Source organism: Trachypithecus francoisi, unplaced genomic scaffold (assembly GCF_009764315.1).
Source record: "Trachypithecus francoisi isolate TF-2019V2 unplaced genomic scaffold, Tfra_2.0 Lachesis_group3, whole genome shotgun sequence".
Lineage (NCBI taxonomy): Eukaryota > Metazoa > Chordata > Mammalia > Primates > Cercopithecidae > Trachypithecus > Trachypithecus francoisi.
In genome coordinates, this window is record NW_022681468.1 from 15,648,167 (window position 1) to 15,667,281 (window position 19,115).

The 19,115-nt window shown below is 51.4% G+C and overlaps 1 protein-coding gene and 1 long non-coding RNA gene across 8 annotated transcripts in view; one reads left to right on the top strand and one right to left on the bottom strand.

Annotated features, from left to right (window-relative positions):
• The window catches only part of GPR68 (G protein-coupled receptor 68), a 32,103-nt gene that overhangs the window by 4,125 nt on the left and 8,863 nt on the right, over positions 1–19,115 (top strand). Inside the window, exon 1 of one of the 6 annotated variants that reach the window (XM_033191577.1) lies at positions 16,370–16,938. The exons of 1 other annotated variant lie outside the window; for it this stretch is intronic. The gene's annotated coding sequence lies outside the window, so the exon portion shown is untranslated. Of the gene's footprint in view, positions 1–16,369; positions 16,939–17,967; positions 18,109–18,938; positions 19,038–19,115 lie in introns of those variants that run through there. 4 more of the 6 variants (XM_033191580.1, XM_033191579.1, XM_033191581.1 and 1 more) reach the window with 4 other exon arrangements.
• Positions 10,121–19,108, bottom strand: LOC117071544. Of its 2 annotated transcripts, XR_004432347.1 has the most exons (7): positions 18,970–19,108; positions 17,237–18,156; positions 16,736–16,880; positions 14,653–14,830; positions 13,565–13,732; positions 11,163–11,165; positions 10,121–10,684 (listed from the first exon to the last, which is right to left on the bottom strand). It is a non-coding gene; the product is annotated as an uncharacterized LOC117071544 (long non-coding RNA). The 2 variants fall into 2 exon arrangements; XR_004432348.1 differs by lacking the exons at positions 11,163–11,165; positions 13,565–13,732.

Genomic DNA, 19,115 nt, shown 5'->3' on the forward strand with positions numbered 1-19,115 from the left:
AGCCAGGATGGTCTCGATCTCCGACCTCGTGATCCGCCCGTCTCGGCCTCCCAAAGTGCTGGGATTACAGGCTTGAGCCACCGCGCCCGGCCATTTTCTTGTCTTTTTCAGCATCTCAGGCCTGCCTGCATTTCTTGGCTTGTGGTCTCTCCCATCTTCAAAGCTGACAATGGATGGTGGAGCCCTCCCCTCTCTACATCACTCAAATTCTCTCTTCTGCCTCCCTCTTTCACCCTTGTGATGACACTGGGTCCACTTTGATAACCCAGGATCATCTCCCCATCTCAAAATCTCTAATTATCACATTTGCAAAGTCCATTTAATGTGTAAGGTAACATGTTCACAGGTACCAGGGATTAGAACACAGTCATCTTTTTTTTTTTTTTTTTTTTTTAAACAGAGTCTTGCTGTTTTGCCCAGGCTGGAATACAGTGGCACGATCTCGGCTCACTGCAACCTCCGCCTCCCAGGTTCAAGTGATTCTCATGCCTCAGCCTCCCGCGTAGCTGGGACTACAGGTATGCACCACCACACCCAGCTAATTTTTTTTTTTTTTTTTTTTCAGTAGAGATAGGATTTTGTCATGTTGGCCAGGCTGGTCTCGAACTCCTGATCTCAAGTGATCCACACGTCTCAGCCTCCCAAAGTGCTGGGGTTACAGGTGTGAGCCCCCATGTCCAGCCAAGGCCACAGTCATCTTTGAGGGCTGTTGTTCTGCCTACCACAGTAGGAGCTGTCCCTCGTAGTCACAGGACACGCTGACTGGTGGAATATACCTAGTAGCTGACATTTACTGCTCTGGGCACATTACACAACACTCCATGAGTTAGGTGCCATCATTGTCATTTTACAGATGAAGAACAGAGGTTAAATAACTTGGCATGTGGCAGAGCTGGGATTTGAACCTAGGCAGTGGGGCTCCAGGATGCACCTTCCTGGGCTGTAGGCTACACTGCCTCTCTGGCACCGTTATTGCCCTCAAGATGCCTGGAACAGGCCAAGAAGACCTGAAGCCCAGATCAGGAGGAGATGTTCTCCAAGGTTTTCTAGGTAAGGCCCTGTATAGGCTACAAATTCTCTGCCAGTACTCTCTCATTTCAGCCCTTTCTCACCCTCTCACACCATCCACACCCCATTATAGGAACCTAAGCCATGATCCAAGAGGGCTGAAGGGAGAGCTGCCAATGGTTTTCTTCAGGGGGTCCCAGGCAGTTAAGGCTGGAAAGGTTTCTGTGTGCCAAATACCACTCAAATCCATCCCTGTCCTCCCCCAGCATCCACACACCAAGTCATATGAACCCCACAGGAGGCAAATCTTACGTAGCAAATCAAAGAAAAGTCATCACCATGTACCCAGCTCACTGCCACAAAGAAGCCTACACCCTTATCATGAGATTGGAACACATAAGCCTTCCATGGGCATCAGGGGAAGAAGGGATGGCTTAACATTTATTAAGTGAGCATTACTAGGGGCAGGCATAGTTCTAAGAGTTTTATACTTACTCAGTTAATACAACAAGCCTGTGCAGTACTGTTTTTTTGTTGTTTTGTTTTGTTTTTGTTTTTTGAGATGGAGTCTTGCTCTGTTGCCCAGGCTGGAGTGCAGTGGCACGATCTTAGCTCATTGCAACCTCCACCTCCTGGGTTCAGCGATTGTCCTGCCTCAGCCTCCCGAGTAGCTGGGATTACAAGTGGGCACCACCGGCCGGGCGCAGTGGCTCAAGCCTGTAATCCCAGCACTTTGGGAGGCCGAGACGGGCAGATCACGAGGTCAGGAGATCGAGACCATCCTGGCTAATACGGTGAAACCTCGTCTCTACTAAAAAAAATACAAAAAACTAGCCGGGCGACGAGGCGGGCGCCTGTAGTCCCAGCTACTCGGGAGGCTGAGACAGGAGAATGGCGTGAACCCAGGAGGCGGAGCTTGCAGTGAGCTGAGAGCCGGCCACTGCACTCCAGCCTGGGTGGCAGAGCAAGACTCCGTCTCATAAAAAAAAAAAAAAAAAAAAAAAAAAAAACAAGTGGGCACCACCATGCCTGGCTAAGTTTTTTATTTTTTAGTAGAGACAGGGTTTCACCATGTTGGCCAGGCTGGTCTTGAACTCCTGGCCTCAAGTGATCTGCCCACCTTGGCCTCCCAATGTGCTGAATTTATAAGCATGAGCCATCACTATATGACCCAGTACTATTATTATCCCCATTTTACGTATCAGGAAACTAAGGCACAGAGTGAATGTCACTTGTTTATGGTCAGATAGCCAATAAGTGGAGGAGCCAGGACTGGGTCCGTTCTCCCTAAGCAGAGAACCAAGGCAGAGGCTGACCAGAGCTGAACAGCCCCAGCCTGGGCCACACTCCTTCCGTCAGCAAAGCCCCCTCTTGTGCCTTCCCAGCAAAACCTGTTGTTTTTGGACCTGGCAAAGCTGGTATCCTGGTTTCTATGTCAACCACACTTCCATTTAATTCATTTATTTCCATTCCTTTTTTTTCTTCTTCTTTTTTAAATAGAGACAGATTCTTGCTATGGCTGTGGCTACAGTCTTGCCCAAGCTCTTCTTGAAGTCCTGGCCTCAAGTGATCCTCCCATCTCAGCCTCCCAAGGTACTGAGATTATAGGCATGAGCCACCATGCCCAGCCTTCAACCAGATTTCTTGACAGCACCTTTACATGTGATTCTTACACCAATCTTCACTGTTAACCCCATTTTAAAGAAGCAGAAACCGAGGCCCAGGGAGGCTACATAACTTGCCAGAGCTCTCAGAGCTAAAAAGCAACAGATGTGCAGTTCAAACCCAGGCATTCAGATGCCCACGTCCCCTGCACTCCCACTCTCCCAAACTGCCTCAGCCTGAGCAAGCCCAACCTGAAGCCTTCCTCCTGGAGTCCAAAGTCCAGCCAGGAATGTGACATGGGCTCCCCAGCCCTCCAGATGTGTGTGCTCACACTTCGTCTAGACTTGTTCCTCCCTGGCCTTCGAACGTTCCGCCCTCAGAGGTCCCCATTAGTCACAGTCTGTCTGAGAGCCCTCAGATTAGCTGGATGGGAGCAGACGCAACTTTGTGGTGGTCATCAGTTTGTCCCATTCATCAGCTCAGGCCCGAGCCTGTTGGAGTGTCGTTGTTGCCAGAAACAATAACTCTTAGGAAAGAAAACCAGTCTCTTTCTGCCTGAAACTGTCCTGAAACTTGACTCAGCATTGGCAATTGTTTTCCAGAAGGAAAGTTACTGACCTGATTCCGCAGCCGCATGCTCTGCTCTAGAAAGCTCACGGTGACGGGAAGCACAGGACAGGGGTGGATCAGCAAGAGAAGGCTTGGGCCTGAGCAGGGATTGAGATGAGCTGGCGCTAGAACCGAGGGAGGAAGTAGGAACTCATTCTGTTGTTTAGGGGATAAAGAGAGATTTCCGCTAAGGCTATCCAGCTGTGCTAATTGGAAGAACGAAGTGGAAAAACAGTAATTTTCGAAAGTAGATCATCTGTGCACATTCTGAAATATATGCACATTCTTCCATTAGTATGAGTTTGCAGTGAGGATGTATCTGATGCATCCATTTCTGTATCAGTCAGACTCAGCAGGAAGCAGATGGCACCCTCAAGCAGGATAATTGACAAGAATTTAACACAAAGGTGTGGCAGGGCTAAGGGATGGTGCCACACGGTGGGACTGGCATGCCTCGGGCGCTTACTAGCCCTAGGCTTGCAGGAGGAAGGGAGAGAGAAGTGCAGGAGAGGGACTCCAACAGGAGCTGAGCTGACATCTTCAGCCAAGGGAGGCAGCCAACCTGAAGTGACCCCGGCAGAGTGGATAAATACTCCCGGGTCTTCACTCTCCTCCCATCCTTTGATCTCCAGTTAGTGCTTCCTATCGCCCAAATCTAGCAGACGCTGGAAGGCAGGGAGCCGGGTGACATCATCCTTAGAGCAGGGGGATGGAGGCTGGATCTGGATAGGTGGATAGAAAGTACACGGCACATTGCTGGTGCAGGAGCCTCTTTCACACATTCCTTTGGCTCCATTTTCTGGACACCTGCAGTGTGTCACTCTGGGTTTGACATTGGGGAAATGCAGTGAGTGAGCTGTCCTCAGGCTCTGTGTAGAGATTCTGCCTTTACAGATGCCAAGATAAAAAGAAAAACCACAAGTGACTGGAAAAGAAGAAATGGATGCAAGCATCACTGGCACTGGGGGTGGTGAATTTCAGACCATGTCTCTGGAGCCCAGCCCAACGTGGGAGATAATTTCTGTGGGCGAGACAGTTATTAGTGCAGCATTTCCAATCAGCATTTCAAGAGCATGGGTCATCATTTACATTCTCTAGGCTCAGGAAGGTTCTGGAAGACAATATGTGCTTAATTTACCATCAGTGAGCTGTTTTGTTGCTTGTAAGGCCAGGTTTTATTTACAAAACAACAAATTTTGCTGCCTCTGCCAAGGACTGGACATCTTGACACCAAGAAACATAGCAAAACCCAGCCAAAAGTGACTTTGCAAGCAGCATGATGAATTTCTATATGGTTCTCCAGCTCCAGCATTTTCTTAGGGAAAGCATGGCCAGAAATGCCCAAGTCTGGTATTTTGGCAATGGCCCAAGCATCTCAGACTCCACTGGCCAGTTCCAGATCTTTAAGTAACTATAATAAGAGCCATGCTGTCTGTCTCTAAAAAGTGAAACACGAATCAAAAGTGAGTTTGTTTTAATTTAACAGCATCAAGACTGTGAAAGGCAATGGATATTTAGGCACCTGTAAACGGAGAATGTGGGGTGAAAAAGACAGGCATAGCTGGGCACGGTGGCTCACGCCGGTAATCCCAGCACTTTGGGAGGCTGAAACAGGCGGATCACTTGAGGCCAGGAGTTTGAGACCAACCTGGCCAACATGGTAAAACCCCGTCTCTACTAAAAATACTAAAAATTAGCTGGCCGTGGTGGCACACGTCTGTAATCCCAGCTACTTAGGAGGCTGAGGTATGAACATTGCTTGAACCCAGGGGCCGAGGTTGCAGTGAGCCGAGGTTGTGCCACTGCACTCCAGCCTTGGTGACAGAGACTCTGTCTCAAAAAAAAAAAAAAAGAAAAGAAAAAGAGAGGCGGGAGACAGGGCCACCAAGTACTGACACACTGTGCCAACTCCAGGGACCACCAACTGGGGTTACAGCATGCACGGCACCCTTGAGGTTGTGCAGTGTGGTAGCCCTGACAGGATTCATTCTGTAAGATATTTTCTACAGGGCATGCTCTGTACTCCTGACAGTCAGAGTCCTCGATCTGGCAACTGACAATGAGCTTTAAAAGAGCCCACCTCTTTCCTAGAGAGATGAGATGAGGCAGAACAGAATCACTGGAAGAAACAGCTTCAGAGTCGGAACTCCTGTCAAGTCCTGGCTCAGTCACTTGGGAATTGAGTGGCCTCAGGCAATTTATGAAACCTCAGTTTCCTGATCTGTGAAATGGAGAGAATAAAACTACTTGTTCTGGGGATGAAAGGAGATCGTGCACAGGCACTAAGGACACAGGAAGCATTTAAAAGATAAGAGTGATCGAGCCTGCAGTGAGCTGCCACTGTACTCCACTGTCCTCTGGGGGACGACAAAGTGAGACCCTGTTTCAAAAATAAATAAATAAATAAGTGATAAGAGCTGCAAATAAGACGATATTTGGAATGTCCAATGACAGTGATAATAACAGTTAACATCTATTGAACCCTCGTGTGTGCTGGGCATTGAGCTAAGGGCTTTACTTGGTTTAACTCATGTAATCATCTTAGCCCTCTTTTGAAGTTGTGTCTCCATTTCACAGATGAGGAAACGGGCACAGAGAGGTTAAAAGACTTGTCCAGGGTCACCCTGCTAGTGCGTAGTACAACTGGGATTTAAATGCCAACACTCTGGCTTTCAACGCCAAACTCTTCACAACTACATTTAGTTTGGCAACTTTTAGAAAGCAGATGTGAATTTTTATGGCATAAATAGTCAATCCAGAAAATTCCATTTGTGAGGACTTTCTAAGAAGGAGGAATTTCAAAGTGAAGACCAGCAGAGGCGGCTTATCCAGCCTCTTAGCCTGCTGGGATGTGGCTAGGGTAGTGTCCAGTGGGAAAAGCAAATCCCCCTGCCTCCACACTCCCTGTGCCTCTCTCTGCCTCCTCCTGCTCCCCGGCCTTTCCCTGCCAGGGTACCTTCTGTCCTCTTACCCACTGTCCATCCTTCCGGAGACTCACCTAGAGGCTAAGTCACACCGTGTGGAGCGCTGAGCCACCCAGAGGAGTTAGCAGAAGGTGAGATGTTTGCTGTCTCTCTCCTTCTACCTCCCCTGCCTGCAGTTCCAATCACCCTTCGTCCCTAACCTGCAACCATCTGTCCTGACAACCGCCCAAGCTTCTGCAGACTCTTGCAGTGACAGTTCCAGACATTAATTTCATAAATAGGAATGGGGGCACCCTGCTTTGAGCAGGATAACTGGGCTGAGAGCAAGGGCCCTGTAGAGAGACAGCTGTGTGCCACCAACCCCAGGGGCAGTGCAATGCTGGGAAAGGGGCTAAGGGCACACAGCGGGGTTCAGCACACATTACCTGGGGCAACCAAGAATGCTCCCTAGGGGAAGTGATTTGGGGTCTTAAGACGGGGGCAGGAGTTCAAGAGATGGGAAACAGGAGGTCTCTGGATTGGAGAGGGCCACAGGAACCAAGGTATGCAATTGTGAAAAAGCAGAAGGAAACAGCCGAGGATGGCTTGGGACAGGATGTGGGTAGGAGGAGGGCTTCTGTACCCAACTGCCTGGATTTGAATCCCGAGGCCTCTACGTACTACCTGTGTGACCTTGGGCAAGTTGTTTGCCCTCTCTGTGCCTCCTTCCCCCATGTATAAGATGGGAATAACAATAGTATCTGCATCATACACCCCTGAACATCAAATGAGTTAATGCGATTAAGTACTTACAACAGTGCCCGGCACACAGCAGAGCTCAATAGATGCAGGCTGGGACTATTATTACTATTATCTGTGAGCATGTGGGGCAGAGGGCACTAAGACCTCCTTGAATTATCAAGAAGGTCAGTAGGAGGTCCTCTAAGTCATCCCTGTGGCAGGCAGGCTCCGGCTCTGGGGAGCACCTGGCAGGGACCCAGGGGGCTGCAAACCTAAGTGCAGAGCCCCAGGCTGGGCTGGCCAGGCTGAAGTCAGGGCAGGTGCAGAGAGGCCCAGAGCTGCAACACCACACTTCATTTATTGCGTATGCTGGGCACACGGACGTGGAAAAGGACAGAAAGGCTACTCCTGGACTGTTCTCTAGGCTTCTCACCCTGGGGTTGTGGTGAGAGGCTGCTGATAGCCAGGGCACCCGGGAGTGGACGTGACTGGAGAAGGACCCTTGTCCTTTTACAGGCAGGCCCACTCTGAGCCCCATGCAGTGCTCTAGACCCTGTCCCCCAGGGCAGGATGGTAGCGGGAGCAGGCGCTGAGCCTAGGGACTGTGGTCAGGGTGAAAGGCAGGGCGTGGACCCTCACTCAGGGCTGCGTGTGCCCAACGCAGGGGTGCCGTGGAATCGGAGCACAATTTGGCCCTACGTTCCCAGGAAGGGACCCGAGGACGTCCCCAGGCCACCCCGCCATCTGCGTGCGCGCTGGCAAGAGGAGGGGCGCGGGGTAACGGTGGCCGGCGCCTCAGCCCTGCCCCGCGCAGGTAAGTGTCCCGGCGAGCCGACCCCTTCCTCTCGCCTCGCCTGTGGGTCCCCGGCGCGCCAGACTCCGGAAACCGCGCGCGGACCAAGGCCGGGTCTCGGCACCTCCCCCGGAGCGGCCCCCGGCACCTCCCCCGGAGCGGCCACGCAAGCTCGCGGGAACCTGGCGGGCCAGTGCGGGTGCAGGCGCGTGCGCGTGCGAGGAGGGGGCGCGCCCCCAGCCGAGGCCGCCGGGGCGTGGCGGGGGCGGGAGACGCGGCCGCGGTAGCGGCCGGGACCGCGGGTGTCTGTCCGCGAGCGCCGGCGCGTCCGGGTCCCTCTGCCGGGCGGGGCGTCTCCGCCTGCGGTCGCCGCCCAGGTTAGCAGCCACCCCCTCGGCTGGCTCCACGGCCACCTGGTAATTACTCCCGCCCCCACACAAAGTGCGAGACACCGCGAGCCCTTCATTTCCCAGAGCCTGGCAGCACCGGCCATTCCGAGTCCGTTTGGGCCTTTCTGTCCCCCAGATGTGCGCGGCCCCTCAGGGCAGCCCTGAGACCCGGACAGCACCCCCTGCCTCAGAGGAGGGGAGAGCTGGCTCACTGCTTGGTCGACAGGGGCAGCGCCCGGGGTGGGGGTGGGGTCCCTGGTTGCAGGCCCCCCACCCCACCAACTACTCCACCAAGCAAATGGCCCAACGGAGGCAGCAGGGTCCAGGTGGTCCTTCAGCTGGAGGGCAGGGGCTGCGGTGGCGAAAGGGCACAGGCAGGGGAGAGAGCCCTCCGTTGGAGCCAGAGGCTGTGTAGCTTTGGGCAGGTAACTTGCTGTGGCTGGGCCTCTGTAAAACTGAGATAAGAAATATTAGCCATTGTCACCTCACTGAGGTGTGAGGCTGGTTTGAGAGTCTGCACATATGAGATGCTATAGTTACGTTTGGCTTTACTCTCTCTGCCCCCACCTCCACACACAGGATTGCTTCCAAAAGGAGGGAGGGAAACAGATTCCTGAGCTCAACAGTGGAAGTGGAGCTGGACAGTGAGGATGCTGTGGACTGTATGACTGTATTGCCAGCCCAGTTCCAGAACCAGATAGTCTAAGTCCAATCCCAGCTCTTCCATATTTTAGAGTTATTACCTTGGGCAAGTCGCAATTTTTTTTTTTTTTTTTTTTAGGTGGAGTCTTGCTCTGTCGCCCAGGCTGGAGTGCAGTGGTGCAATCTTGGCTCATTGCAACCTCGACTTCCTGGTTCAAGCGATTCCCCTGACTCAGCCTCCCCAGTAACTGGGACTACAGGCGCCCACCACTATGCCCAGCTAATTTTTGTATTTTTAGTAGAGATGGGGTTTCACCACGTTGGTCAGGCTGGTCTTGAACTCCTGACCTCAAGTGATTTACCCGTCTCTGTCTCCCAAAGTGCTGGGATTGCAGGTGTGAGCCACCACACCCAGCCCATGTTGTCTCTTTCTAAGCCTCTGAGTTTCCTGTGAAATGGGCATCATAGTAGGGCGATTATGGGATTGCACAGGTGAAATCCGACCTTGAAAGCCTTGCAATGCCCTCTGAATGTCAGCTCCGCTCACTCTTATTATTACTATCATACCACACGCTTCTGGGTAAGGTGCACATTGTCAGAAGAAAAGACTCAGCCAACAGGAAACCAAGTGGAAAACAGGTTCAAAGAAAACAAATGCAAAGTGTGGTGGTGTCCAGAGGTTGGTGGACTTCAGTGGGTGGACCCAAAGAGGGGCTGGTGACTGAAGACCCTGGAGGGAAGGAGGAGCGCTTGGCACCAGCCACGATGAGGATGATGATGATGGTGGTAGAGGAATGAGCTTTAGCATCAGAATTCCTGTTTTGTCTTTCCTAGCTGGTTGGCCTCAAACAAAATATTTTAATTTTCTGAGTCTTAGTGTCTCCTAGGGAAAGTGGAGATGATAATACACCTCAAGGAATTGTTATACAATTTGAAAAAATTTGAAATCAAATAATTATATGAATAAATCCAGCACATGATAGCCCCTAAAGTGATTTGGGGGGACAAATAATTTATGCTTCTCTTATCTATTGCTGCATAACAAACCATATTTAAAGATATTAGCTTAGACTGGGTGCAGTGGCCCATGCCTATAATCCCAGCACTTTAGGAGGCCGAGGCAGGTGGATCACTTGAGGTCAGGAGTTGGAGACCACCCTGGCCAACATGGTGAAACCCCGTCTCTACTAAAAATACAAAAATTTGCTGGGCGTGGTGGTACATGCCTGTAATCCCAGCCATACAGGAGGCTGAGGCAGGAGAATCGCTTGAACCTGGAAGGTGGAGGTTGCAGTTAGCCGAGATGGCACCACTGCACTCCAGCCTGGGTAACAGAGCGAGACTCCGTTAAAAAAAAAAAGAAAGAAAGAGAAAGGAAGGGAGGGAGGGAAGGGAAGGGAGGGGAAGAGAGAGAGAAGATATTAGCTTAAAATAACATATTTATTTTGCTCACACATCTGTGATTTGGGCAGGGCTCGGTGGGGATGGCTCATCTCTGCTTCTTGGAGCATCAGCTGAGATGGCCCTACTGGGGCTGGGGGATCCTCATCCAACATGACATACTGGTATGCAAGACAAGTCAAACCTGGCTGTCAGCTGGGGGCGCAGCAGGAGCTGCTGGCCAGGGTTTGGTTCCGCTCAATGTGGGCCTGTCAACGAGGCTGCTTGGCTTCCTCACAGCATAGCACTTAGGTTTCAAGAACAATTATTCCCAAAAGACAGGAAGTGGGAACTGCCGGTCTCTTCAGGCTTAGCCTCAAACACTGGTACAGCGTTGCTTCCACACTGTTCTGTTGGTCAGGCAGTCAGAGGGCCTGCCTAGGTTCAAGGGAGGGGACTTAGAGCCCCACCTCTCGATGAGGAAAATCTCAAACAGTTTGCAGCCACCTTGGGTCTGCCACAACTTGAGTCTTCTCTTTTGCATTTTTTTTCTGGGCGCCATGGTGATGAATTAATCTTTTGCAAAAGTTGAAGCATTTCTCCCAGGAGAGGACCTGCAGAGACAGACATGGGTCTTATCACACACAGTCTATTTTGGTCAGAATCAGTATCGCTGGACCTGGCACAGGGCTGAGGGAGCAGGCATCCTACCCAGTGGCCTCTCGAGCACTGGAACCTCTGAGGCTTCAGTCCCCAGCTTTGTCAACCCTGGGCCTTCAAAACAAGAGGGAGAAGCCAATGAGAGAGCAATTTGAATTCAAGAAAATAGATTTGAGCGGGTGGCCTGGGGTTGAGTGTAATGAGCATCTTCGAAGCTCTCGAGTCGCTGGAGAAGTCTGTTTGTTTTTCAGGAGGGCTGCTTCCTGTGTGTTTGGAGTGACTGTTGTCATACATTATTAGGTTACTAATTGATGGGCTGGAGCGCTCTGCAGGCAGTGGGGGCAGCAGGCCCCAGGGATTGCCATGGCAACCTCCAGGTCTGTGGTCTGTGCTGCAGCTGCAGACAGGAGACATGCCCCAGGCAGCTCAGACCTTCTCAGAACACAGGCCCTCCTGGCTGGAAGTCCCCGGTTCAGCACCAGGCCTTCGTGGAAATGCACTTCCGCTTAAGGCCACCCACTCACACTCTGAGAGTCCAAATCAACCCTCTTCTTGTTGCCTCATCCTATATCCTGACTGTTTCCCTCAGATTGTTAGCTTCTGACTTCAATTTTAGCCACGCTGGCCTTCCCAGCAGGCTACAGGAAGAAGTGGAATTTAGATTCATTTATTCACCCAAACATTCGGCATGTTTTTGGTGTGCACAGTCCCTAGCAAAGAACGAAATCGATCTAGCTCCTCCTTCCCCAGGCAGCTTCCTGTGTAAAGGAGAAGATAGGCATTAACCAATAGTCATACATATTTCGATGCGTTACAAATTGGTAAATATTAAAATACAATGATGGACCAGGTGCGGTGGCTCATGCCTATAATCCCAGCACTTTGGGAGGCCAAGGTGGGCGGATGGCTTGAGCTCAGAAATTTGAGACAAGCATAAGCCACATGGTGAGCCCTTGTCTCTACTAAAAATACAAAAATTAGCCAGATGTGGTGGTGTGTGCCTGTAATCCCAGCTACTTGGGAGGCTGAGGCACAAGAATCGCTTGAACTCGGGAGGTGGTGGTTGCAGTGAGCCAAGATTGTGCCACTGCACTCCAGCCTGGGCAACAGAGGGAGACTTGTTTCAAAAAATAAATAAATGAAAATAAATAAATACAATGGTGGAACCAATCCCTTGCATATACTAAAATTTTTTTAAAAAATACAATGAGCTGGGCATGATGGCCCATACCTGAGTCCCAGGAGGCTGAGGAGGGAGGATTGCCTGAACCCAGATTTTTGAGGCTGCAGTGAGCTATGATCGCACCACTACACTCCAGCCTGGGTGACAGAATAGGGACCCCATCTCTAAAAATTAATTAATTAATTAAAAATGAAAACACAGTGAATTCGGACATTGAATTGAATCCCAGCACTGCTGCTTGCTTGCCAGCTGTGTGACCCTTGGTCTTGGATAGCCCTGAGCTTTAGTGATAAAGCTGGGATGATATTTACCTGGCGGGTTGCTGTGAGGCATCAAGGCAGCCTATGGAAAGCTCAATGCCTTGCATATATTGGCAGCTCGAGACAGGTGAGCACCCACCCTGCATCCCCTTGCTCAGCACCCGTTTGTCATTCACTCAGGCCGCCTTCCTTCTGTGTGAAGCGTGTGTGAGGAGCCCTTATCCCAGCTCCCTTGTACCACAGTGATAAAAACACTCAGAGCTCATCTTTTCCTTTCTTTCTTCCTTCCTTCCTTCCTTCCTTCCTGCCGTCCTTCCTTCCTTCCTTCCTTCCTTCCTTCCTTCCTTCCCTCCCTCCCTCCCTTCCTCCCTCCTTCCCTCCTTTTCTCTTCCTTCTTTCCTTCCTTCCTTCCTCCCCTCCTCCCCTCCCCTCCCTCCTTTCCTCCCTTCCTTCCTCTGGGTCTTTCTCTGTTGCCTATGCTAGACACTACAGCCTCAAACTTTTAGGCTCAAGGGACCCTCCCACCTTAGCCTCCCGACTAACTGGGACTACAGGTGCGGGCCACCACAACCAGCTAATCTTTTAAACTTTTGTACAGGCAGAGTCTCACTTTTTTGCCCAGGTTGGTCTCAAACTCCTGGCTTCAAGTGATCAATCCTCCTGCCTTGACGTCCCAAAGTGCTGGAATTACAGGTGTGAGCCATCATGCCCGGCCCTTTCCATTATCAAGTATTTATTTAGCCCAAACACTTGTGCAGCATTATAGCAATTGCCATGGGGATACAAGAGATAAAGATGGTCCTCAGTTCATGTTAGAAGGGCAGAATCTCAGACTCTACCTGAGACCTACTGAACTGAACCAAAAGCTACACTAACAAGATTGCTAGGAGATGTATAACACATGCACACTAACATTTGAGAAGCAGCACTGTACAGGGTTTTTGTTTTGTTTTGTTTCGCTCGAGACATGGTTTCACTCCAGTCGCCCAAGTGTGATCTCAGCTCACTGCAACCTCTGCCTTCTGGGCTCAAGCAGTTCCCCAGCCTCAGCCTCCTGAGTAGCTGGGACTACAGGCACATGCCACTGCACCCACCAATTTTTTGTAGAGTCGGGGTTTCGCCATGTTGCTCAGGTTGGTCTCAAACCCCTGAGTTCAAGCAATCTGCCTGTCTCAGCCTCCCAAAGTACTGGGATTATAGGCATGAGTCACCTCACCCAGCCAGCACTATATAGGGTTTTAAATAAGTATCACATGGTGGGTGTGGGAGGCAGAATAATGCCCTCCCTAAAGAGGTCCAGTTCCTAATCCCCGGAACTTGCGACTGCATTACCTTACATGGCAAAGGGGGATTAAGGCAGCAGGTGGAGTTAAGACTCCTAAACAGCTGACAAAGTAAGGAGATGATCCAGCATTGTCACAAGGAAGGACCCTTCAAAGTGGAAGAGGGAACGTGAGGGTCAGAGGAGGAGATGTGATGTGAGAAGGACTCAGTCGACTGCTGTGGGCTTTGAAGTTGGAAGACGCCACAAGCCAAGGAATGCTAGAAGCCTCTAGAAGCTGGAAAAGACAAGGAAGTGGATTTTAGAGCCTCAAGAAAGAATGCAGCCCTGCAGACTGCAGTCTTGATTTTAGCCAGTAAGATCCATGTCATGCTTTTGACCTCCAGAACTGCAAGATAAGAAATGGATGTTGTTTTGGCCATGTGCAGTGGCTCACACCTGTAATCTCAGCACTTTGGGAAGCCAAAACAGGTGGATCACTTGAGGCCAGGAGTTCAAGACCAGCCTGGCCAACATGGCAAAACCCCATCTCTACTAAAAATACAAAAATTAGGGCCAGGCATGGTGGCTCACGCCTGTAATCCTAGCACTTTGGGAGGCCAAGGCAGGCAGATCACCTGAGGTCGGGAGTTCAAGACCAGCCTGACCAACATGGAGAAACCCCATCTGTACTAAAAATACAAAATTAGCCAGGCATAGTGATACATGCCTGTAATCCCAGCTACTCAGGAGGCTGAGGCAGGAGAATCGCTTGAACCCAGGAGGCAGAGGTTGCCGTGAGCTGAGATCACGCCATTGCACTCCAGACTTGGCAACAAGAGCGAATCTCAAAAAAAAAAAAAAAAAAAAATTAGCCGGGTATGGTGGCACATGCCTGTAATCCCAGCTACTTGGGAGGTTGAGGCAGGAAAATTGCTTGAACCCAGGAGGCAGAGGTTGCAGTGAGCCGAGGTCGTACCACTGCACTCCAGCCTGGGCAAAAGGATAATCCCTGCCACACAGAGTTGATGTAAGGATTAAACAAAGGATCGGAAGGTGCTAGCACAGCACCTAGTGCAAAAAGCAAATGCTGGGGAAATGGTAAAGGCAGCTCTTGGTAGCAAGCCACTCCAGGCTCTTTCTTAACCCCTCGAGGGCCAGGCACGTGAGAGAACATGGGCTCTTTTTTCTCTTACTGAGCTAGCATTTCACAAAGACCTGGGCTCAGCCGATTTGAGTAAAACCAAAGAAAGTTTCACCCCTCCTTCTTCATCCCAAAGGCATGGTCCTTCCTCCAGGTGCAGTAGGGCACGTGGTGCTCGCAGAGGGGCTGGGGCAGCTTGACGTCCCCTGGCAGTGCTGGAAGTGGGCCGGGACACCATGCCATTAGTGGTTCCTGCAGGTATAGACGATGATGGTGTAGACAGCCTGTGTGTGCACACCCTGTTAGGCCAGGTCACCCTGTAGAGGGCCAGAGGTGCTCTCTCTGGCAGGTCGTGTCCTAGGGGTAAGCCAGGCAGTCACTGCTAAGTCAGTTCTGTGCTCCTAACCCCCGAGTCCTCCTATATGACATCAGGGAGAGCCAGCCACTTTTCCGAAACTCAGAAATAGCACGTGTGTCTAAATGCACACTACTGCACCACAACAAGTTGAAGCCTTTGCTTGTAACATAAGGCCTACTAGAAGCAACTGACATAGGAAACTTTTTTTTTCTTTTTTTTGAGACAGAGTTTTGCTTTTGTCATCCAGGCCGGAGTGCAGTGGCGCAATCTTGGCTCACTGCAACCTCCACCTCCCGGGTTCAAGTGATTCTCCTGCCTCAGCCTCCCGAGTAGCTGGGATTACAGGCACACGCCACCTCCCCCAGGACATTTTTGTGTTTTTAGTAGAGACGGGGTTTCACCATGTTGGCCAGGCTGGTCTCCAACTCCTGACCTCAGGTGATCCACCCGCCTTGGCCTCCCAAAGTGCTGGGATTACAGGGGTGAGCCACGGCGCCTGGCTGGAGATAGTTTTTAAAAGGCCTGCTATATGGTAGCATTTGCTTGGAGGGCCCAGGCTCCACTGAAGGGGATTTCCTTAGAGCCTCTACCAGCAGAGCAAGGGGAGTGGAGCCAAGGCTCTTGGCATGAATAAGATGGGCATGTTTTAAACTGTGTTGGTCCCCAGATCAGGGACCTAGCATAGGGCTCTGGCCGCTTCCGGCAGGAAGGACTTGCGCCCCCAGTGGCCCCAAGCACCGTGTGTGTCTGTTGGCTTCCTGGCTCCGGCATTGTAACTTATAATTAGCTTCCAAGGAGCCTGCCTTGGAGGGAGGTGGTTACACCAAAATGCTGGGCCTTTTCATCCTCCATGTTATGTGTGTGAGGGAATTTAGTAAGTGCTCCTGAGAGCCAGAAGGCCCCCCGCGGCCAGAGCCCCGGGCTTGGTTCCTGCTCTGGGGACTGACACAGTTGCAAACATTGATGCCCACCTTATCCTTAATCATGCCCAGAGCCTTGGCTCCATGGCCTTCACTCTGCTGCTCTGCCAAACAGGATCCTACCTGCTTCACCACATCCATGGTTCCCCACCTTTGCTGCCCTTTAGAACAGTCCAGGGAGCTTTAAAGCCATTGATGCTGGCACCTCACTTGCAGGAAGCATGATTTAACCAGCCTTGGGAGGGGCCCGGGCATTGGTTTTTTTTTATAGGCTCCCAGGTATGTTCTCATGCACGTGGCCAGGGTTGAGCCCCAGTGACCCAGATGTTGACAGCTTCTCCCGCCCTTGCCTGGATCCTGGTATCCTGTAGGTGCTGAAAGGTGGCTAGAATTAGCCCACCCCCTCCTCTTGTATCCCCCCACCGCAGTCCTGAGGGCAACCGCCCCTAGCTCAGGCTTTCACATTCCCAGTGAGGCTGCTCACTGACTGGGTTGCATGGAGAGCAGAGGAGGCTGCGTGGAGAGAGCCATTCTGCCGCCCTCAGCCTCTGGCTGGCGAGTGGTTCCTCGGCAACCGCCCAGCCTGACACCAGATTGGAGTTCACATGATTCTGCCTCAGCTTGGGAATGGGCAGCCTCCAGCTGGGGATTTTCTTGCCGGAGCTGGGAGGTTCAGGCTGCGGGAAGTCGCTGGAGGGAGAGCTGGGGTCGTGGTTGCAAGGGTGCCCAGGCTCCTGCAGAGCCTCTGCAGGAAGCCCAGCTGTTTGAGGTTTGAGGGCAGAGCCCAGCTGAGGCAGGCAGAGTCAGAGAGGACTCGTTTCAGACTCCCCCCTCAGAGGACTCCCTCCGTCCTGATTTCAGCAGCTGTCTGCTCCTCACCTGTCTTCAGAGACCACACCGCCTTCCTGGGGCCCTGAGGCTCTATGAGAAGCTGGAAAGCACAGGTGGGGGTCCATCAGGCTGTTTCCAAACTGCGGGTTGTGACCCATTCATGGGTCAGTAAATCAACTTCGTAACTCATGACCTGCATTTTAAAAATTGAAATAGAATAGAAATGATCAGAGTGCGTGGCAAGAAGTAGGGTAAGTATTGCTTTGGGGAAGTTTGTTGCTTTGTACAGATGTGTGGGGGTGTGTGTGTCTCTGTGTGCTGGGTCGCAATGTCAGGTGTATTTCTTGCTATTGCTTGTGATCCAGAAAGTTCAAAGGCAGCAAGCTGGTGCCTAGACACCTGGGTTCTGGATTCAGATCCACCCCAACTAACTGTGTGAGTTTGAGCCTCCCTGCTTTAGCCTCTCTGGGCTTCAGGTTCTCAGAAATGGCTTAGCAATGCCAGCCCCACCTGACTCACAGGGACTTTGTGAGCCCAGATGGGACTGACCTTTGAAACAGTGACAAGGGTTCTAGAAGTCAGATGCTATGGTCCACGCGGTTGCTAGAGTGAGGCAATCTGGGGGGAAATGGGGACTAAGGAAAAATGCATCCTGATTTTTCCCCGTCCTCAGAGGGAAAAATAAAGCACTTTCAGAAAATGAAACAGTCTTGTTTAAAGCATGCAGAGGTTTGGCCAGCTGAAGGAAAAGGAAGCTGGGCCCTCGGGAAACTCCCCAGCTCTTGTGGGTTTGGGGCTCCGTGAGCAGCCCCGGCACCATGAGTAACTGTCTGTGTGCGTGCCGGTGTGTGCCTCCCGGAAGGGGGGGCGAGTTAGATCATTATTTATGTGCTAGCTGGAATCCAGCAGTTAGGCACCTCTGCCTTCTGACTTGGGACGTGCAAGAGACTCCTAGCTTAGTCAGAGATGCCTTTCCTTCCTGTTGGGAGCTTAATTTCTCTTGGTCATTGAAGTCCTCAGAGGCCTCTATGCTGATTTGCATTTGCTAAAGATTCGCTTCCAGGCGTTGAGTCACTCTATAGTTTTTCTCAGTTTCTTAGCTGGGTAATAAAGTGTTATTTTGATTCTTTTCCCCAATGCCCTCCCAAACCACGGACTGGACACATGGCTGGTTTTCCTCAGTGGGCATTGAAAACATGGTTGACCTGCTAAAGCGTAGTCCAGGTGAAGGGGGTCAGTCCCGGACCAAGCCTGGTGGCCATTGCTGCAGCATCTGTGAGGACTGGAGCTTGGCTGAGCTGGCGGCTTGAGGGTGTTGGTTCCAGGATGACCATGATAGTCAGCACGGCATCAAGGAAAGGGTGGACCAATCCGAGTTCCAGACCTGGCCTGCCGCATCTCAACTGCGGAGTCTTCAGCAGGTTGGTTCATCTTTCTGAGCCGCAGTTTCTGCATCTGTAAAGTGGGTGCTGATGAGAGTGGTGGTGAAAGAGACAACAGACATTCAGAAACTTGCCTGGCAAGTGCAGGGCCCTCGACAGACGTGGCTTAGTTCTTCTATATATCTATGTTTTTCCATTTACGGAATATTTTTTGCATCCACTGTGTTCTTTCATTTTCGAGGAGCAAGGTTCCTGTGGAGATGAGGTAGAGGGCAAGTTGGAGTTTCCATCTGGGGGTGCCTGTCCTCAGGGAACAGTAGAAGGGAAGGCACTGGTGAAAAATCAGGACCCTCAGACCAGCTCAGGCAGCCTGAGCAGAGAGGGGACCACGGTCATTCCTCCTCCTCACTTTCCTGTTTCTATTAGTGATACCCCCACTGTCCCAGCACCCAGCCTCAACCCCCCACCATTTACCTATCCACTCACTCACCTACTCACCTATCCACCCACCCATACATCCACCTGTCCACCCGTTCACTCATCCCTCTATCCCTCTACCCCTCACCCATGCATCCATTTATATATTCACCCATCCACTTATCCATCCACCCACCCATCTATCCACTCACCTCTCCAGCTGCCCATATGTCCATCTGTCCAGCCATCCAGTCATCCATCTATCTGGCTACCCCATCCCTCCATTTACTCATTCACCCACCCACCTCTCCACCATCCATCCAGCGAATAATTTTGGGGAGGTTATAAGGACCAGGCACCAAGAAAAATCTCTGATTGGCCCCTGGTTGTTCCTCACCTCGCTTGTAATTACTTGCCAGTTCTACAGCTGTTTCCTCTCTCGCCCTGCCTACCTCATATTCAGATCCAGTCACACCAACCTACTTTCAATTCTGCAGAGCTGCCCCTTCTCTTCCTCTTGCATTTCGGCTGTTTCCACACATTTTCCACAGGTAGAAACTCTCCTCTGCTTGGGCAGCACTTTGTCTTTCTCCTGATCTTACTGTAACTGCCGATGCTCAGGAAGGCCT